Below are 20,000 nucleotides of genomic sequence, written 5' to 3'. Positions count from 1 at the left end.
CATTTTTTCAGCAATCAGCAGACCTCTGAGCGTTGCGAATCCCAATCCTCAATTCAATTGAACTTTCTTCAGCATTTTGAGAGGTCGTAATGACAGCTAGAAAAAAGTAATGACCGCTGCCACTGGCAACAGGTTTTATGCTTGTGATTCTTTCAAGTAGTCCATTCTCTTATCGTAACGGAAATTCATTGAAACTTGAAGTCAACAAGTAATACGTTGCTATGCAACACCTGAAACTTTAAAGGTCCATTTGTGTGAAGGACTATATTATCTCAGCAGAAGCCACGAAACAAAATACCCTAAAAAGAGCTATTTTACAGGAATGTCTTTTGTCTTTTTGGCAAGTAAAATAAGCGGGGTAATGTACAGTCCACCGGTCATTATCGAAAAATACATTCCGGCAAGATGAACAGGACAGGAGGACGAACAGGAGGGGACTTATACCTGTACTGAAGGGATTTATAATGACAGGAAGACGATACATTTTATTTTACATAATTGATGAAGACCTTCCTTCCCTCTGAAGAATGGGACACCACACATTCTTTATCCCCTCCCAACAGTAAGATGTACTGTCCAATGTGAGGACCATTATAGCTTTTGAAAGCCTTCTTTTACCTTGTGTTTTTTTTTCCAGATAATACTATAAATGCACCAATCCATCTGTCCATCAATCCTCCCATCCATCCATCTATCCAACCACACATCCATCTATCTATTCATTCACCCCTCCATTCTATCTATCTATCTATCTATCTATCTATCTGTAGCCACAGGAAAGTATTTGACTACAACTTCACAACCGAGGGAGTAGGATGAGTGGGTTGTGTCTTCATATTCCTTTCTGCCACAGTCAGAAATATGACTGCTACAATGAACTCCAAACACATTAGTGTCACAGCATGGGAGAGATTGTTCTAGATTTAATTAAGAATACTGTTGTTGAAGTGTAAAGCATTATGACACAATCATCATTTACAAGTTATATGAACCAAAAAGACATAATGAATCCATTAATGGCTGCCAGAGGCCGCTTAGCAAATTACATCAGACAGACAAGGCACTAGCAATTTTCTTTCACAGCACTTCACACTGTAAGTCTCCATTGTATTTGCCTTGGTTTGGGAAGTTTAATGTCTGTGTGAGTCTAGTCTGCTTCACAAGCTTTCCCTGATGGGGCAGAGACCTATCCAACCTGAATTTATCTGTTTACCTCTCACAGAGATAAAAATGGCCTATACTTGATTGTGCCAGATGTGGTTACCCATATGGCAACTGAAGAGATTTTGTAAGAGGGCGTGGTTAACAACAGGTGTGAACAGGTGAGGTCATCCATATGGAACCAGCCAGAATGTTGGCAGGTGTGGACCCTCATATGGTGAATGGTTAACAACAGGTGTGGTCCCATATTTGGACAGCAAGATTAGGCTACTGCACATTAAGAGCAAGTGTACTGCGTATTAGGAACAATAGTAACATGCACACGAGACGCCGATTAAGTTATTTTCTGTGTTAGGATAAGAGTAATATTTAGTGTAATGTATAGGCTCTGTCAGTGTAGCCAACAGTAAAGGGGTACAACAAATGTTCTTCCCTTAGTGTACGGTGAAAAATTACATTTCCATTGGAGACACTCTCCTAACCAGTCAGCTTCTCCAAAACTAATCAGGTTTATGGTCTGCTCATGAGGGTAGTACTGCTTTGTGTGGCATGATAAATAGGGAGCCTTGTAATCCGTTTCAATTGATTGGGTCAGTATGAAGAAATGGGCTGAATCAATGTCCTGAGTCATGTGCATGTGTGTGTGCGTATGTGCATTGTTGGGTGTGGATGTGTGTGTGTGTGTGTGTGTGTGTGAGAGAGAGAGAGAGAGAGAGAGAGAGAGAGAGAGAGAGAGAGAGAGAGAGAGAGAGAGAGAGAGAGAGAAAGGGGGGATGTCAGGGCTGCTCCACTGCAGAGGTATGACTGCCTCTGCAAATGATCCAGCCCTGATCCGGCCCTGATCTGGCACAGACTCACTCTCAGTGAAATTCCTGCTATCTGCACGCCATCACCACCTTCAGGAAAAGCACTTACAGGTGCATCTTTTATGCATCTCACGTTACATCATGGTTATGGATGCATTTACATGCTCCAGCTTGAAAGCAGTGGTAAGGGCTTTTGATTCAAAACGAGCAATCTAAGCATCAAAGAGGCATGCAGAATCTTTACAAACACCAATGATAGCCCAGTTGGCACTGATAAAAGGCTTCCTAGTATACTAACCTGTGTCGTTTGAACTGCATGGTGTATAGCCTTGGTGTCTAATTGAAAAGACAGTAGGTTCTGTCTGCATTGTTTTATACTGTCTCTTCAAAAAGATAACGCATATCCTTCTCTGCCTATGCCTGAGGCTATTTATGTACAACCCCCTCTCCATACCCTGTAGTCCACTTGTGTGTGTTTGTGTGTCTATGTATGTGTGCATGCATGCGTGCGTGAGTGTGTGTCTGCATGTGTGTGTGTGTGTGTGTGTGTGTGTATGTGTATGTGTGCGTGTGTTTGTCCAGGCCTCTGGCCAGATTTCCCACCAAATCACCTTCTCTGCCATCATTCCCTTACAACTTATGGAGATGACCACTGGGAGAATTTCATTGTCATGCCAGGGTGGCAACCTTGCGGTTTTTTTTCTGGCCAAAAGACGACACGCCCACCATCAGTGCAGTTTGACAGAATCGATCTGGCTGATGTGCAATAATCAGACTTTAGCAACGGATCTAGGAGTAGGGCTGACGACACACTAACACCTGAAAAACCCACCCCTACGGACCCTCCTGAACAAATCAATTGACATTTAAATCACAGGAAGTGGCCCATCCCTGAGGTTCCTCTGCCATGCTGAGGTTCCTCTGCCACGGGGCACCTAGGCACTCTCCACTCACGCTTCCTAATGAAGCATCGGAGGTCTCTGTGCAAATCTGTACAAGCTACAAGTTCTGGAGCCCAAACAGGGGCAATCATAAAGAAACACAAAAGGACGGGGTGGGGGTGGAGGGTGCAAAATGTGAAGGGACAAAGGCACTAAGCAGAGAGCAGAATGGGGAATCAGCACTACTGTATCAGAGAGTTTATCATTTCAGACAAATAGAACACACCGAAGCGATATTGGACTCTTATCTCCCTTTGGAAAATGCAAGGGGAGGGGGGGGGGGGGGGGGGTGAGTTGGGGTGGATGGTGCGCCATCTGTCAGCACCCAGAAGCAGAGCCATTAAGGGGAGAAATTGGAAAGTGGAAATTCGTTTTGCTCTTGTGTTTGGAGAGGTCTGATGGCAAAGGAGATAGACCAACACACACACACACACACACACACACACACACACACACATATACACACACACACACACACACACACACACACACACAAACACAAACACACACACAGGTGGTGGGGACTGCTGAAGTTGCCCATTTGCCAGTCAAGCACAAACTCGTGCGTACACACTCAAACTCACAGACACACGTGGTGCTGAATGTGACTGACACACAGAAATACACACGTACAAAAACACAGACATGCTCAAATTGCACATCATAACATACAGACAGGCACAAATATCTATGCACATATACACGGTTTGTGTGCACACAAAATTGCTCTCCATTCCAGCAACGTACACTTTGAGATAGGAGTGGAAAATAAACGTACCCTAACTCATGCGGGATGACAGTCATCATGAGAAGCACAGCAGCTTCCAGAAGGGTTAGGTAGGGGAGAGATATTTGACATGCTCTTTTGCAACTAGGAGAGAGAGGGTGACAGGCACGCAGTGTTGGAGAGGGATGTTTTACATGCAGGAAGGAATTAGCAGGCCATGCTGCCACACAGTTGGGTGTGATACAATGCAGTGGCCTGACTTGGGGGGAGGGAGGGAGGCTAATAAGACATGGCAGCATGCCCAGTGAAATTATTTGAGGGGAGACGGGGGAAAATAAGAGAGGGACAAAGATAAGTCGAGAAAAGTTATTCGGAGTTACAAAGAGGATGTTTCTAGCTCCAAAACTAGTGGATGGTGTTCAGTGGGACCTTATCATGGTGCAGGCATACCAGTGCTGAAGTCCTTCCCCCTCGTGTAACGCAACGAGCCTCAGACCTCTGCATTTCATTTTTCAATTAAAGATTAACTAAAGTAGTTACTGTAGGTCCCATCTATCCTTGCAAATAGACCACAACCACTGACCATCTGGCAAATCATATGCAAATAATGCACACTTTCTCTTTAAGTTTACAAGACCTAGGTATAGTATAGTATAGACCTAGTGTATACTTACTGATGTTCGTAAATTGCACTCATCACTGTGCACTGACAAGCTATGTTTCAGTGTTTTAGGCTTAGATGTTGAAAAATGCTAGCTAAACACTCTTCGTAAATGTGGCCCAGCATTTTACTCCTAATGTGTTCATTTCAATGGCAGCTCTCCTTTATCTCATTATGGTTCCCTATTGTGACCCTTTGTGTTGCTTTAAGTTTAAGCAAATCACAATTAGTGTCAACTAACTATTATCCCTCTGTGAACAGTGTGTGTTTCTCTTTTTCTGTGTATGTGTGTGTGTGCGTATGTGTGTGTATGCGTGTGTGTGTGTGTGTGTGTGTGTGTGTGTGTGTGTGTGTGTGTGTGTAATGTGTGCAACTAAGAGCAGCTTAAACTGCTGCCTGACATGTCCTTGGGACTGTGGGGGTTTATGACAGGTGGTGGTGTTTGGGATTTAGAGTGACATTAACCACCAACCTCCTGCTCATACACACACACACACAAAACACACACACGCACACACACCCACCTCTTTGTGTAATGAACATAGCCCGAGCACTGGTGCCACTCACCTCTAATTCACTCAGCTCACTCAGCCTCATATTAAAATGCCTCAGAGGCCTGACTCAGAAGCAGTCTGAAGTCTGTTGTGTGTTTGCACAGGAACCATTTGTTTGTTCTCAGACAATTTCTGTAGGTTTCCTGTGTGGCCAAGCTCTTTAAGGAGCTAAAACAGATTAAAAGAAACATAGAACATTGGCATTGGCTCTTGAAATTAACTTAGGGCAATGGAAAGATGTTTTTGTTTGTTTATTCTGCTATTTCAATGGCTATTTCTTCTTTTGCTTCTTCATGTCAGCCTTTTTCAGTGTTAATATTTTAGGCTGTTAGTCTTTTTTTCATATTTTTTCAGTACTTCTTAATGTAAAGTTACTGTCTCTGTTTGGGCGTGGAAGTGGTGGGGTTTGATGGGAGGGGCAAGGAATAAATGTTTTGCATAGATCCTGTGGGCAAACATCTCTCCACAAGGGGCGTGGCCGGATATATGGGCAAAAGAAGGCAAAGTCCCATGGAAGTCATAGCCATGCAGTTCAGTACCTAGCTAAACTGGAACCAATTAGTAAAAGATTGTTTTAATTTTATGCTGAATGCCCTATTCTGTTCTATATAGTCCATACCATAACAAGCTAATGTTACTTAATCCTTAACAAGCTAACGTTAGTTAACACAAGATAGAAGAGTAAAATTAAGGCAATCTTTGAGGTAAAGCCTGAAAATGTATGTCACCAAATTTCATGTGACAATAATTAGGGCAGATACTGTTTCAGCTTACCAGGCACCAAATCAGAATCCAATCTGTTTGACCATTTTACCTTGTAAACTAGTCTCTAAAGCCAGTCTCTAAAAAGCTAACGTCAGTCTGCTATCATAACATTAGCTAGCTGGGTGGAGGGCTGAAGGATATTAAGGATGAAATTATGGCATTTTTTGGCCAAGGATACCCAATGTATGGACATAAATTCATCCTAAAAGTATCCAGTTTGGCTAGACATTGTTGTTCTAAGTGTTAAATTATCGTGAAAATTCTTTTGAGGATTAGAAGTGCCATTGAACGGGTTTTGCATGGGATTTTCTCTTCTCCTTTTTCTAATCCCCCTTCGTCTATGCTACAAAAGATGTTCAAAGATGTACGGCCCACTGGACCTACGCAAATAATAGATTTCTTGTCCCTCCCATGCAAAGACAGAGACGGTAAATTGACATTGAAAACTAGTGACATTTGAAAAAGTATATCAGAATAAACCAACAAACAAACAAAAACCTCAAAACACCTTTTCAGTTCCTGAAGTTAATTTCAATACAAGTGCTTCAATGCCCATGTTAAAGTCTCCATAGCTCTCCTCCTTCCGTTTGAGCATTTGTGGTTGTCACTCACAGCAAAAACACCCTTCCTTTGCAAATTCCATCGCGTCCGTGTCTCCTCTGAAACTGCAGCAGTATCACTATTTTCCTCTAAAAAGAAAGAGCAAAGTCACCATCCCCCTCTGACATCAGTAATCACACATCTGTCCTCCTGAACCTACAGCAATAACAATTCCCTTTTTCCATCCAAACACTACAGCTAATTCAAACACCTCTTAATTTGAAATAACTGTGATGTCACGGACCCGTCTTTCAAAACTACAAAAATCTCAATCACCTCTCCCTTTGAAACAACTGCCTTTGAAATTGTGAAACCACAACATCAAAAGTGGGTAAATGTGGCATGCTAGGAGCTAACACTGAAGTGGCGGAGGGTGATGACGCATGACTCTGTGAGTGACTTCTTGCCTCCTTGCAGGTGCGGTTATCATCATTATTCTCACAACCAGACACGGACCTCTCTGTGTTGTCAGTCAGTGTCAGCAGGGCTGTGTAAACTAGGCTGGAACGATAACAGCTTAGCTGTGCTGGCTTTGCTACACACATACAAACACACACAGGCACACGCGCACACACGCACACACGCACACACACACACACACACACACACTGTTTCTCTTTCAGAAATGAATGAAACACACACACCCACCCACACTGTTTCTCTTACAAAACATTAATGAAACACACACACACACACACACACACACACAAATCCATTGTTTCTACATGTCACATGTACTCAAGTAACATCATTCTCCTTTCCCTCTCATATTTAAATGACTCAGACAAGGTGCCAGTCATAGGCACACGGGTCAATAAAAAAGATCCATTCAATCCATCTTCCACTCAGTAAAAGCATATCCACCACTCCCTAGTACGTCCTAATAAAGAGAGACCCACCCATTTCAAATGCACCTCAATAAGAATAAATAAAAATAAAATAAATTATGACATGGACACACCTTATCCACACCCTTCCTACAGATGTGTCTAACTCATCTGTCATGTGTCTCGTCTCCCTTTTGTTGCTGGCTTCATTAGAGAAAAGGGTGTGTGTGTGGGGGGGTGAGGGAGGGGGGTGGGTTGCACTGTGCCGGATGAGTGTCAATTTGTCAAAGTTGACATGTTGTTTAAAGGGGGCATTCATTGCTTACTCATGTGTAATAGTGTTCAGAGGCAGCGCTGGAGTTATTACACATGCACTCTGTTACTAGGCCATATTCTCCCCGCTCTTTTCACCTTATTGAAATGAACACAGACGCAATCTAACATAACAACCCCACAGAGAAACTCTAAATGGGGAAGTAAACAGCTTTCTATATTCAAAACACTGTATGCATTCTCTGGTTCCCCTTATCTTCTAGCTTTTGTCAGTTTGATATTTGAAATATCAATATGTATTTGAATATATATATATAGCACTGTGTTGGCTGTAAAATCCTTCAGGTTTCTTGGATCAACAATCTCCCGGAACCTGAAGTGGGAACCCAACATGAACACTATCATCAAGAAGGCCCAGCAGAGGTTGTACTTCCTGCATCTGCTCAGGAAGTGCAACCTGCCTCAGGAGCTGCAGATACAGTTTCTACATTGCAGTCATGGAGTCTGTTCCCTGCACTTCAATAACTGTCTGGTTTGGATCGGCCACCAAACTGGATAGGAATAGACTCCAGCGGACAGTCAGGTCTGCTGGAAAGATCATCGATGCTTACCTGCCCACCATCCAAGACCTGTACACCTCCAGAGTCAGGAAACGGGCAGGAAAAATCACTGGAGACCTCTCACAACCCGGACACAACCTATTCAAACTCCTCCCCTCTTGAAGACGCTACAGATCACTGTACGCCAAAACCTCCAGACACAAAAACTGTTTCTTCCCCCTCGCCGTCTCTACTACTGAACAGCTCACCCACTGTAGCATATATATACAGTGGGGAAAATAAGTATTTGAACCCCTGCCGACTTAGCAAGTTTGGCCACTTGCAAAGAAATGTGTGATCTTGAATTTTAATGGTAGGTGTATTTTAACAGTGAGAAACAGAATATCAACAAAAAAATCCAGAAAACTGCATTTTATAAGATTTATGACTTTATTTGCATTTGATGCAAAAAATAAGTATTTGAACCCCCAAGCAAACAGCAAGAATTCTGGCTCCCAATGGCCAGTTATGTGCCCAAAAAGCACACAGATTAGTCCTCATTAGGTCTAACAAGGTATACCTGATCTCAACTGGTGACTTGTATAAAAGAAACCTGTCCAAAGAATCATACTTCACACCTTCAACCTCACCACCATGGGCAAGACCAAAGAGCTGTCCAAGGACGTCAGAGGTAAGATTGTAGACCTGCACAAGGCTGGAATGGGCTACAAAACCACCGGCAAGCAGCTTGGTGAGAAGCAGATAACTATTGGTGCGATTATTCATAAATGGAAGCAACACCAAACAACTGTCACCCGCTCTAGGTCTGGGGCTCCATGCAAGATATCCCCTCGTGCGGAATCAGTGATCATTCGGAAGGTGCAGAATAACCCCAGAACTACACAGGGGGAGCTTGTGAATGATCTCAAGGCAGCTGGGACCAGAGTCACCAAGAAAACCATTGGCAACACACCACACCGTAATTTTTTGAAGTACTGCAGCACTCGCAAGGTCCCCCTGCTCAAGGAAGCGCATGTACAGGGCCATCTGAAGCTTACCATTGCCCACTTGAATGATTCTAGGGAGGATTGGGAGACAGAATGTGGTCAGATTATACCAAAATCAAGCTCTTTGGCATCAACTCGACTTGCCGTGTTTGACAGGGGGGGATGCTGAATATGACCCCAAGAGTACATCATACCCACCATCAAGTATGGAGGTGGAAACATTATGCTTTGGGGCTGTTTCTCTGCCAAGGGTACAGGACGACTCCACCGCATCAAGGGGACTATGGATGGGGCCATGTAACGTGGAATATTGGGCTTGAACCTCATTCCCTCATTCCCTCCCATTGAAAACACAACCTTAAAGATTTGGAGAGGATCTGGAAAGAGGAGTGGACCAAAATCCCTCCTGAGATGTTTGTTAACCTGGTGACCAACTACAAGAAACGTCTGACGTCTGTGCTTGCCAATAAGGGTTATTCCACCAAGTACTAAGACATTTTTGTCAGTCAGTTTTGGGGGTTCAAATACTTATTTTTTGCATCAAATGCAAATAAAGTCATAAATGTTATAAAATGCATTTTTCTGGATTTTTTTGTTGATATTCTGTTTCTCACTGTTAAGATACACCTACCATTAAAATTATAGATCACACATTTCTTTGCAAGTGGCCAAACTTGTGAAATCGCAAGGGGTTCAAATACTTATTTTCCCCACTGTATATATATATATACATATATCCCTGCACTTCTTGCACTCTCAACTTCTTCTTTGCACTATTGTTGTGTAACAATTCACAGCTCTTCTACTGTAAATAGCCATTCCGCCTTGACTATTCTTTCTTTAACTTCTTAGACCGTTGCACTGTTTGTTTGGTATTGTGTTGTGTATGTATATTTTGTGTATGCACACTGAGAGCCACTTTACCAAGTCAAATTCCTTGTTTGTGCAAACTTACTTGGCCAATAAAAACCTGATTCTGATGTATACAATACTTGTTCTGGCTTCATCAAAGTTAATAGAATGGCTCCCAAGGTAGTGCCGTTTGAGTTGCTTGAATAAGGAAGGTTTCTCTTTTTGCTGTCCAGTGCTAGAGTGGAAATAATTAATTTCACACCTGTGTATGGCATTTCTCTCTCTTTCTTTCTTTCTTTCTTTCTTTCTCTCTCTCTGTCTCTCTGTGTCTCTCTTTCTCCCTCTCTCTGAAGCAGGGTGGCAGGCCCATGCTGATGAAGAGGTTGTTTTGTTGTGCCTGGTTGGACTGGCCCTGTTTTATCACCTGTGTGCATTGCGTAAGGGAGATTGGAAACGGCTCGGGGATGAATATTCATGTGTTTGCTCATTCATGCCTGCCGGGCACAATAACTCAGCCAGAGGAAAAGAGAGAAAGAGAAAGAGCAAGAGAGAGAGAGAGAGAGGGAGAGAGAGAGGTGGCAGGATGTTTAATATCCCCTTTGTTTGCCGCTTAGCTTTTTGAAAAAAAATAGGCACGAACGAAAAGAGGCCGCAAAAGAAGTAGAGGTGACCTGCATGCGCTAGATTATTATATCTGTGATTGTATTCATAAATTCAGACCTTTCATTTACGGTGAAGTTTAGGCAGAACGCGATGAGAATGTGAACATTTCCAAGACCATACGTTAAGCTTCCTCTATTGGTATCAGCGGTGTGCAGGAGATTAGTGAAAGGTTATTTCCCGAAAGCAGACTTAGAGAACTCCCAGTGAGTTTGGAAATAACAGTCTCTAATTGGCCCATATTTCTAGCTCCTCAAAGTGCTGTATGCGAGTGATTGTAGGGTTCAGAGGTGTGCTCTCCAGTTGTGATGACAGGCGGACATGATTTTCTTCCCCATTTTGGCAGTGTGTCAGTGTGTGTGTGTACGTATGTGTGTGTGCGTGTGTGTGTGTGCGCTGACCTTTCTACAGATTCTCTAGTGGAACAAAATCATCCCCAGACCCTCATTCCCAACAGTTACCTACAATCACCACAACTGCCCTCAAACACCCAAACACACACACACACACAAACACACACACACACACACACACACACACACACACACACACGCTCACACGCACACATGCACGCACGCACACACACACACACACACACACACACACACACACACACACACACACACACACACACACACACACACACACACACACACACACACACACACACACACACACACACACACACACACATGACCATCTGGAGGCATACTCAGTCCCTCTTGCTTCAGAGAAAAAGTCATTGCCCACATCAATTATCCACCCCTTTTGGATGACAGACTATTTCATTATTTGATTATTGTGTAATTTCATACAAATATGGTTGGACATATAAAGTCTTTTTATGAACATATCTATTTCTGTATTTAAAGCTTTTGCACTTAACTTTAAAATATATATATATAAATAATGTGAGGTATGTTTATTCCTCTAGTGTATGTACCTCAGCAACATTTAAAAAGGCATGACTGAATTACACTGTCTGGATACAGTAATAACATAATAATTACAAAGCACATGGATCAACATATTGGCCACTCTACTCTCTAAGGGCCATGCTAGGTTCTGTTCTCTCTGAGGTCTCTGCCTGGCTCTCTGTGACATATCAACACAGGCTGAGCGGCAGAATCACCGTGGCAACACCTGAGCAACGCTGGCCTGATGCCCACGACCGTGCCTTCCTGCCATCCAACACGAGAGGCATGCCAATGAGAGACTTCCTGTGCCAAAGCACTCCATTTCCTGTGCTGGTGTTAGCGAGGCGCATCAGGCCCACCTCGCATGTCCGTGGGCTGGGTGCCACCGGCTGCCCGCCAGTGCCAGGCTGCCCATGCCAACCACGCCACCATCCTATGGCAAGTGCTTGAAAAGATGTCACTAAAAGAAATGGCGCTCATAAGGATTGGTATTACAAACATCAGAACATGTTTAAAGAGGATAGCGGGATCTTGCACCACTAGTGACTTTACTACTTAAAATGGATTACTTTCCATCACAAGGTTAATGCCTTCTCCAATTTAACGTTACCAGGTGTAAATTAACCTCCAGGATTTCTGCCAAAAGACAAAATGGTCAGCACTGTTAGGAAATCCCCACAGCTGTAGTAAAGCTCTTCTTTTTTCACAGGAAAAGTGTAGAGCTTGCACACTAGAGTATACAGGCCAGGAAAGGGTATCCACCTCATTTTTCATTTTGAAAAATATGAGCTCATAAAAGGGAAGCATATGTTCTACGCTCAGGATGAATAAAGGGAAGGACACCGTTTCTTGTAGCCCTGTGCGTGAGGACATATGTTTGCTTGTTGAATAATGAAAACAACCCAACACACACGACCAAGACAAGTCTCTTAGTTAAAATCTAGTTTGTTCCATTTTCTCAAACAGACAAAATGTGTACTTCTGTCAGAATTATCAAAGTAAAAAATTCTTTCTCTATTCCCTCAAAGGTTCAGAATGTTCCACACAGCAGCTATAAGTGATTTGTGACCAGTTCCACCTCAGACACCACTGCACACATCCTTAAGACTCAGGGGTGAAATGACATTTCCCCTTAAACCCAAATCAAACCAGAGGAGATATAACAGTGATTGGGATATATGAAGGCAGCGTGTTAACCATTAAAAACGGTCTGGTTTCCGACACTGTGCTTAATATCTTATAATGATCTCATTACTCTTGCTGGCTTAAGCTTGGAAGAAGGCTATGGACCAGATAATGCCATAGAGCACATCTAACAGCCCTTGACCAGCCTCTCCAATTACTCTCCCTGAGGCCATGCTTGGGAAAACATAATGGACTGCTCTGCAAAAGATATATGGCACCGCCAGGCCCTCGCAGGGAACAACTACAAAATCACAGACTCCTCAAAAAGAGATTGAGAGCAGATGAAAAATAGCGGTTCTTCCAAACACAAGGAAGTCTATCGGAGGACCATCGCCCCCCCTGATCAGGAAGGCAGTCTACCACAGAGCCATCCTGTCCCCCCCTCACCAAGCTGTCTAGGTGAAAGCCATCCTGTCCCCCCCTCACCAAGCTGTCTAGGTGAAAGCCATCCTGCCCCACCCCACCCCCCAAGCTGTCTAGGTGAAAGACATTCAGCCCCCCCCCCCCCCCCCCCCCCCAAGCTGTGTAGGTGAAAGCCATCCTGCCCCCCACACACACACACACCCCCAAGCTGTCTAGGTGAAAGCCATCCGCTCCCAATCACCAGGCAGTGTACCACAAACCATTCGCTCCCTATCACCAGGCTGCCTAGCTGTGAACCAGCACCCTATGACCACACGTAGCTCAGATGCTTAATACAGTTTGCATCTAGTCTGCATGAAGAGGCACGCCCTTCTCTCTCCCTGCACATGGTTCCTCTTTTCGGAAGCACCAGAAATCAGAGGAGGCATTATGAAAGCAAGAAACCCCACAGAAATCTCAAGACTTTACAGAGCACAGTGGAACACAGTGTACCTTACTGTCAATGGTGAAGCTTTCAGCTTTTCATATATCTGATGAATGACAATAGATAATACAATGCACACACAAAAAAGGTCATGCAGCTGAGGCCTTAAGAACATGAGGTTAGGTAATTCTCAGAATATTTGATCAATTCTAATTGTTCCCGTTTAAAATTAATTTTCCAGTTCCGTTCATGTCAAGCCGTTTTCCAGATAACCAGACCTAGGATATTGGAGCTTGCAGCCTTTACATGTTTAACGCATGCATCACACTAATGACATCTAACAGTCCTGTGTGATATCCACCAAAAGATGACAAGAACTCATTTTCACACGGGCAGGCATGTCAGCTACGGTGGCTACAGATGATTCAAACTGATTTGATAAGAGTGATTACTGAAGACACTCTGAAGCGGTTCAATTCTGACACTCATTGTTACACCTTTTTCCTTCCACTGTGCTCAACCTATCCTTTCAACTCTGATATTGGGAATAAAAGGAGCCAAAGGGGTTCCTGCATGTTATGCTATGTCCATGCTAGTTTTGCCTATTTTAGATGAGCATGGTGTTACTGTTACTGTGGTTGGTCCAAGTAATAAAGTGTGTGTGTGTGTGTGTGTGTGTGTGTGTGTGTGTGTGTGTGTGTGTGTGTGTGGTGTGTGCACGTGTGTGTGTGTGTGTGTGTGTGTGTGTGTGTGTGTGTGTGTGTGTGTGTGTGTGTGTGTGTGTGTGAGTGTGAGTGTGTGTGCGTGTGTGTGTGTGTGTGTGTGTGTGTGTGTGCGCGTGTGCGTGTGCGTGGGTGGGTGTGTTCCTATCTTATTTGTCTTCCCAAAAACAACAGAGCAGAATACATTTCCATTTCCCCCTGCTCATCTGTGGCCGTGCTGTCAGACCTGGCAGTGACCTCTGAAGTTTAATTGGCCCATTTTCCAGCTAGAGACACACTGGTGCATTTAAACGCGATTTCTGCTGCATCACATTTGTGTGGAGGGGAGGGGGAGACGCCGTGATAACTGAGACACAAAGGTTCAGTAAACAGCCCGGAGGATCAATGCGGCTTCATTAAACTGGAGAAAGGAGATTGTTCTGCCACGAGATTGTGCTTAAATTGGTGGTGGGGTGCGCAGGGTGCAGACTTAAGGCCTGACATCACCATCATGCTATACGTGACAACAACACCGCTGATGAGACAAGCGTCCAACCAATCAGAGCATGCTATTCAACACTGAGACTGGGGGTTCCGTCACACTGGGAGGCCAAGAGAGACGAGAGAGAGGAGCCAAAAGAGATAGAGAGAGAGAGAAAAGGAGAGAGAGCGGGGCCAAAAGCGATAGATAGAGAGAGAGATAGAGAGGCCAAGAGAGACAGAGAGAGACCAAGAGAGATAGAGAAAGAGAGAAAGAGAGTGTTGGGTCTCCTTTTAAAGAGAGGGTGCCACAGAAAGTAAGGGTGATAGATGGAGTGAGATGGAGAGAGACAGAGAGAAATGTTTTTTAGCTTCAGGGCAGAGGAGATTTAACTAAAAAATCAATGTAAAAAAACCACATGGATTTATGACGCAAAACCCACACAAGAGTCAAAGACACTTCTTGAACTCGACTGTTCTGACCCCTCAGTGCTTGCACCCTTTCTGTCCGCAGTGTCTATCCTCCGAGCCATCCATTGATATCACACACAACCACACAGCTCTTTTCTCTCTGCTATTTGCAAACAGCCAGAAGGCTGTAAGCATAAGGCAAGGCTATCTCAGTCCAAGGCTATCATTAATCAATGACACTGTGTTGAGAGGTAAACACTGGTGCAGTTTCTCATGAGTGCTTCCCTTCAAGCCTCTTAAAGAGGAAGGTCTAACATCAACATGGCTCATTTATGGATGGATCCAAGATAGTGCTCAGATTTATGGCTTTACATTTATGGGCAGAAACAGTCAACAGTCTTTGTTGATTTGAATCTGGATTTTGATCTGTACCTGCCAAAATAGAAATCATTGTCAAAAAATATATATCTTAGGTCAGACGTTGGGCAATCAGACCCCATGGAAATGTGAGAAACTGCTAAACATATGGTTCTCAAATATGGAAATCAAATCTGTTGGAATGTCAATTCACCTTCCCCCCTGTATCTCGCCATGTTGTAGAGCATTAGGGGGCATATGACTCAGTTTCTGTACAAGAGCCACACGATGGTGTTCAGATTTATGGGGCTATATAAATAAATAGACACATTCAAAAAGAGCTATGGGCCTGAATGCCCCAATCTGACCATCATGCTGTTAGATACTAAACCTGCCCTTCAGGAATCTTCAATAGGGGTCTTCTTGGGTCAACAATACCTACCTCACTCGTACCTGCCTAAAGAAAAATCATTTCCAAAAAACAGGCACTGGGAATGAAGCCGACCCAAGGACAATTCAGAAGTGGGTCGCAGTGAGATGATTTCGTTTTCTACACTGACAGGACCCATATTTCTGTGAGAAAATGCAAAAAGTGGTTCACACATTTATATAGTCACATAGTAATCAAGTCTCTAGGAAAACCAATTGGCACCCTTGACTATAAGTTTGCTGATTTGACAGAAAGACCTCACCTTTACCCTTTTTCTCTGTGTATGCATGGAGTAGTTCAGCTTCAACATGCTGGAGGTTAACACAGCCAGAGGTCTGACATAGAACCACTGAAAGAGGGGAGGAGAGAGAGAAAGAGAGAGAAAGAGTGAGAGGGAAGGAGAGAGAGCGAGAGGGAAGGAGAGGGAGAGGGAGAGAGAAAAAGAGAGAGAGAAAGAGAGAGAAAGAGAGAGAGAAAGAGAGATGAAGAGAGATAGCGAGAGTGAAAGATAAAGGTAGAGAGAAAGAGAGAGAACAAGAGTGTGTGTGTGCATGTGTGTGTGTATGTGTGTGGTTGTGGTGACTGCTCCTTCAGCGGGATGATGAACAGTGTGAGCTCAGGCTCATTCATCTTCCCTCCGTCGGCCGGTTGCTCACTAGGAGCCCCTAAATACGTCACTGTCACGCTGCACCATCACACCACACACCACCTCCATGGATCACAACGTTTTAATACAGCTCACATAGCCTGCTGCTTCATGTTCTCTCTCAAACACTCATGCACACACACACACACACACACACACACACACACACACACACACACACACACACACACACACACACACACACATGCACATACATATGAGCATGGGTACATGTGTGCACACACACGCGCGCACACACACACACACGTGCATGCACACACACACACACACAGACTCACACAGACACACACACACACACTCCAGACAAACTCTCTTCTCATTTTCATTCACAATCTTATTTCTCCTTTTCCTCCCTCTTACTCCTTTATCTATGATCCTACCCTCTTCACAAAGTTTATCTTTCTTATCTGCCCGCTGAAATATGACTGCAGTTAATCAAGTCTGCAGTTTGTCATGCTATCACTTAGAACTCTTTTATCTGAAAGACATTTTAAAAGTAAGGTGAAGAATTATCGAGAAGACTGATTTTCACAAAAACATCCATGAAGCATTACTGACGGTAACTACAAAAAAAGATGAGTTATACCTGAACCTTAAAAGAACATAACTCCTGGCAGGAAAACATGTTCTCACTGCACAGAGGACACCCTTGAGAGCAGAAGCCACTGCAGGGTGAATGCCGGCAGTTCAACAGGCCGGGGCCCCTTTTGTGAGCTCCAGCATAGACCAGGTCCAAGACCACTCATGTGGCAAGAGCCCCCGCTGGCACCCCACAGGGCATCACCTCTGGACGGGCCCCAAACTTTAGAGCGGCTAACTCCCTCCTTCCCCCCCGGACAACGAGGCCCTGCTCTCTCCCCACTCTCTCTCTGGCTGGGGTTAAGTGCCTCCCCGCTGGGCACCTGCTTACCTCCGGCAAGACACTGCTACACTGGGGAGACATAAAAAAACACACTGCTTGCTGTGACATTTAGCAATGCTGAAACCTGAAGGTTGTGTATCATGACTGGGTTTCCCTCTGCTGTTCAGACTGGTAGCCGGTGGGGTCTGTGGAAGCGGTCTCCAGATGGCAATAGCTACTTGTCCTGAAGGCCACAGTCTCGCTGTCACAGGGTTGAATCTCATCACTGCTGTGGTTCTCTGGAAAGTGTCTCAGTGACGATAACAACCTGAATCATGTGTGCTGAACTGAGCGAAATTAATTTCTCTCTCTCTCTGTCTCTGAACTTCGTGTGAGTTTTTTCATTAACACTCAACAGTCAAACAAAAGTACATTTCCAGGCATTTAATCAACCCACAAAGTCTAATGACAGGATTGTTCCCACATCAAAAACACACACACACACACACACACACACACACAGACACAGACACAGACACAGACACACACACACACACACACACACACACACACACACACACACACACACACACACACACACACACTCACACACACACACGCTCTCTCATACTCATGTCATGATTACCCACTGTGTCAGGCAAACTGATTAGGCTGCAGGAGGTCCCCCCTTCTCTCCTCAGGGGCTGCCTCATGCCCTGCACTCGCCTTGCCTCTTTACTGCTCTCAACCCTGTCACTCTCAAGGTCAGTCTCATAAATTACATGGTGCTCTTCTACAGTCTCACCTGGCCATTGAGGTTTGTGTGTGTGTGTGTGTGTGTGTGTGTGTGCATGTGTTTGAGTGAGCGTGTGTGTGTGAGTGCGCGTGTGCGTGTGTGTGTGTGTGTGTGTGTGTGTGTGTGTGTGTGTGTGTGTGTGTGTGTGCCTGTGTGTGTGTGTGTGTGTGCTTGTGTGATTAAAAAAACCCTACCCCTTCTTCTCTTACTCACATATGGACCCATACCCTATATGATGTGTATAGGGTACGTGAGTGTTCTCAGGTTAAAGACCAACTCAGACAAAAGCACATGCACTAAATCACCATGGGAGGAAGTCCGTTTTTAACAGAAAAAGCTCTTCCATAATACACCCATGGCTTGTTTTGGGGTACAATTGTGATAATTCACCAAAGTGGTTATAGTAGGTAGATGGAAAGATGGAGACCAAAGACGGTGGTTCAAAAGGCACCACAATTCTTTTTTCATGAATTAAAGGGTCACATTTGCATGCATCCAATTTATGGAAAAAAACAATTCTGATGAAAACGATAGAGGTGAAAAGTGACCTTTCCAAACACCAAATCACAAGTTTCCTTCAAAAGGGCTGAACCCCTGCATTTACATGTGTGCTGTGCACATTAACATATAAATGAATCTGAGGAACTCATCCAGATTTAGACCACACTGTCCGCCCAAGGGGCGAAGTTCATGCCATATAAGGGTACCGAGCTGAAGACATGCAAATTGTTCAGAGTTATGTGGCTAACGTGAGATCCCAGAACTCCAACCCATTTAGAGAAGATACAAGTGTCAAATATTAGTGTCATACAGTATATTATATAAAATACAATTTGAAGGTATAGCCTTTACCTATCTCCACCTCCTAACAGTGTCTTAAACCCGCACACAATACATTATCAATGTCCCCTCTCACCAACAGCTGCACAGCCTCAGTGTTTGCTACGTCCATCCTTTACAACCTCATTGCATTCAACACAGTCATCAGACTAAGAGCAACAACAGCAGACTCATCTTACTACAGCGGACATGATTGGCCACTGTGTCAGGCAAACTGATTAGGCTGCAGGAGGTCCTTGCTTCTCTCCTTAGGGGCTGCCCAATGCTGTCTACTCGCCTCCTCACTTTCAAGGTCAGCCTCATAAATGACATACCATTCCTCTACAGTTTCCCCTGGCCAGTGAGATTTGTGTGTGTGTGTGTGTGTGCGTGTGTCTGTGGTGTGTGTGTGTGTGTTTGCCTCCAGACCCAACTAGTGAGTGAAACACGTGAACTATAGGGAACACAGTCCATCCAACTCAAAGTTATTGGGGGTCAAGCTCAAAAACACATTTAAGGTGCAGTTACACTTTAAGTAAAGTGTTTTTGCACAAGACTTACTTTGACAAAGATCACTGTCAAATTAAAATTGATCACCAGCAAAATGTTGCAGTTTTCTATAACTCTGAATGGTAGAGGAAACTTCACAACGTATTTGACTTTAACATTATTGGAAATGTTTAAATGAACATGAATTGAAAATATAAAACCTAACAGGAAATTGCTTTCATTAAAAGATTCTCACACTTTCTCATTCTTGTTTAATGCCTTGCATAGAGAGAATCCGGGTGGAACCATAGCTGAGTCATATGAGACGTTCATTCACATTAAGCTTCCAGGTTCTCTGTTCACCGATCACAATGGTTGTCTAGGGTAATCGCCCCTTTAGGACTGCTGCTACAGATTGAGGTTTAAATGCAGGCCATTAAGGACAGACAACAGCATTGTCTCTGGCTGTGCCAAGGAACCAAATCAGTGTATGGGCGCAGAGGGGTGAGAGGAGGTGAAGGGGAGCATCGATCGGCCCACTGGTCAATAAAGCTTACAGCAGGATGCTTAAGGAGAAGGTCAGAGAGTAGCTCTACTGGCACTGAACCCTTGGAGTACTGCTTCATCCTAACATACATAAATATCAGTCAACTACCAGTAGATGTACCAACAGTAACCTATTGACTTTTACTTAGAGGACTATGGAAGTCTACTTTGAACTTATGGAAAATTCAGATCCTCATGGGG

General features: G+C 44.1%; 1 protein-coding gene across 1 annotated transcript in view; it reads right to left on the bottom strand.

Annotated features, from left to right (window-relative positions):
• The window catches only part of agbl1 (AGBL carboxypeptidase 1), a 113,729-nt gene that overhangs the window by 28,818 nt on the left and 64,911 nt on the right, over positions 1-20,000 (bottom strand). The window lies entirely within an intron of this gene.

Source organism: Sprattus sprattus, assembly GCF_963457725.1.
Source record: "Sprattus sprattus genome assembly, chromosome: 7".
Classification (NCBI taxonomy): domain Eukaryota; kingdom Metazoa; phylum Chordata; class Actinopteri; order Clupeiformes; family Clupeidae; genus Sprattus; species Sprattus sprattus.
The sequence above is the reverse complement of the archived record's forward strand: the minus strand, read 5'-3'. Positions and strand labels throughout refer to the sequence as shown.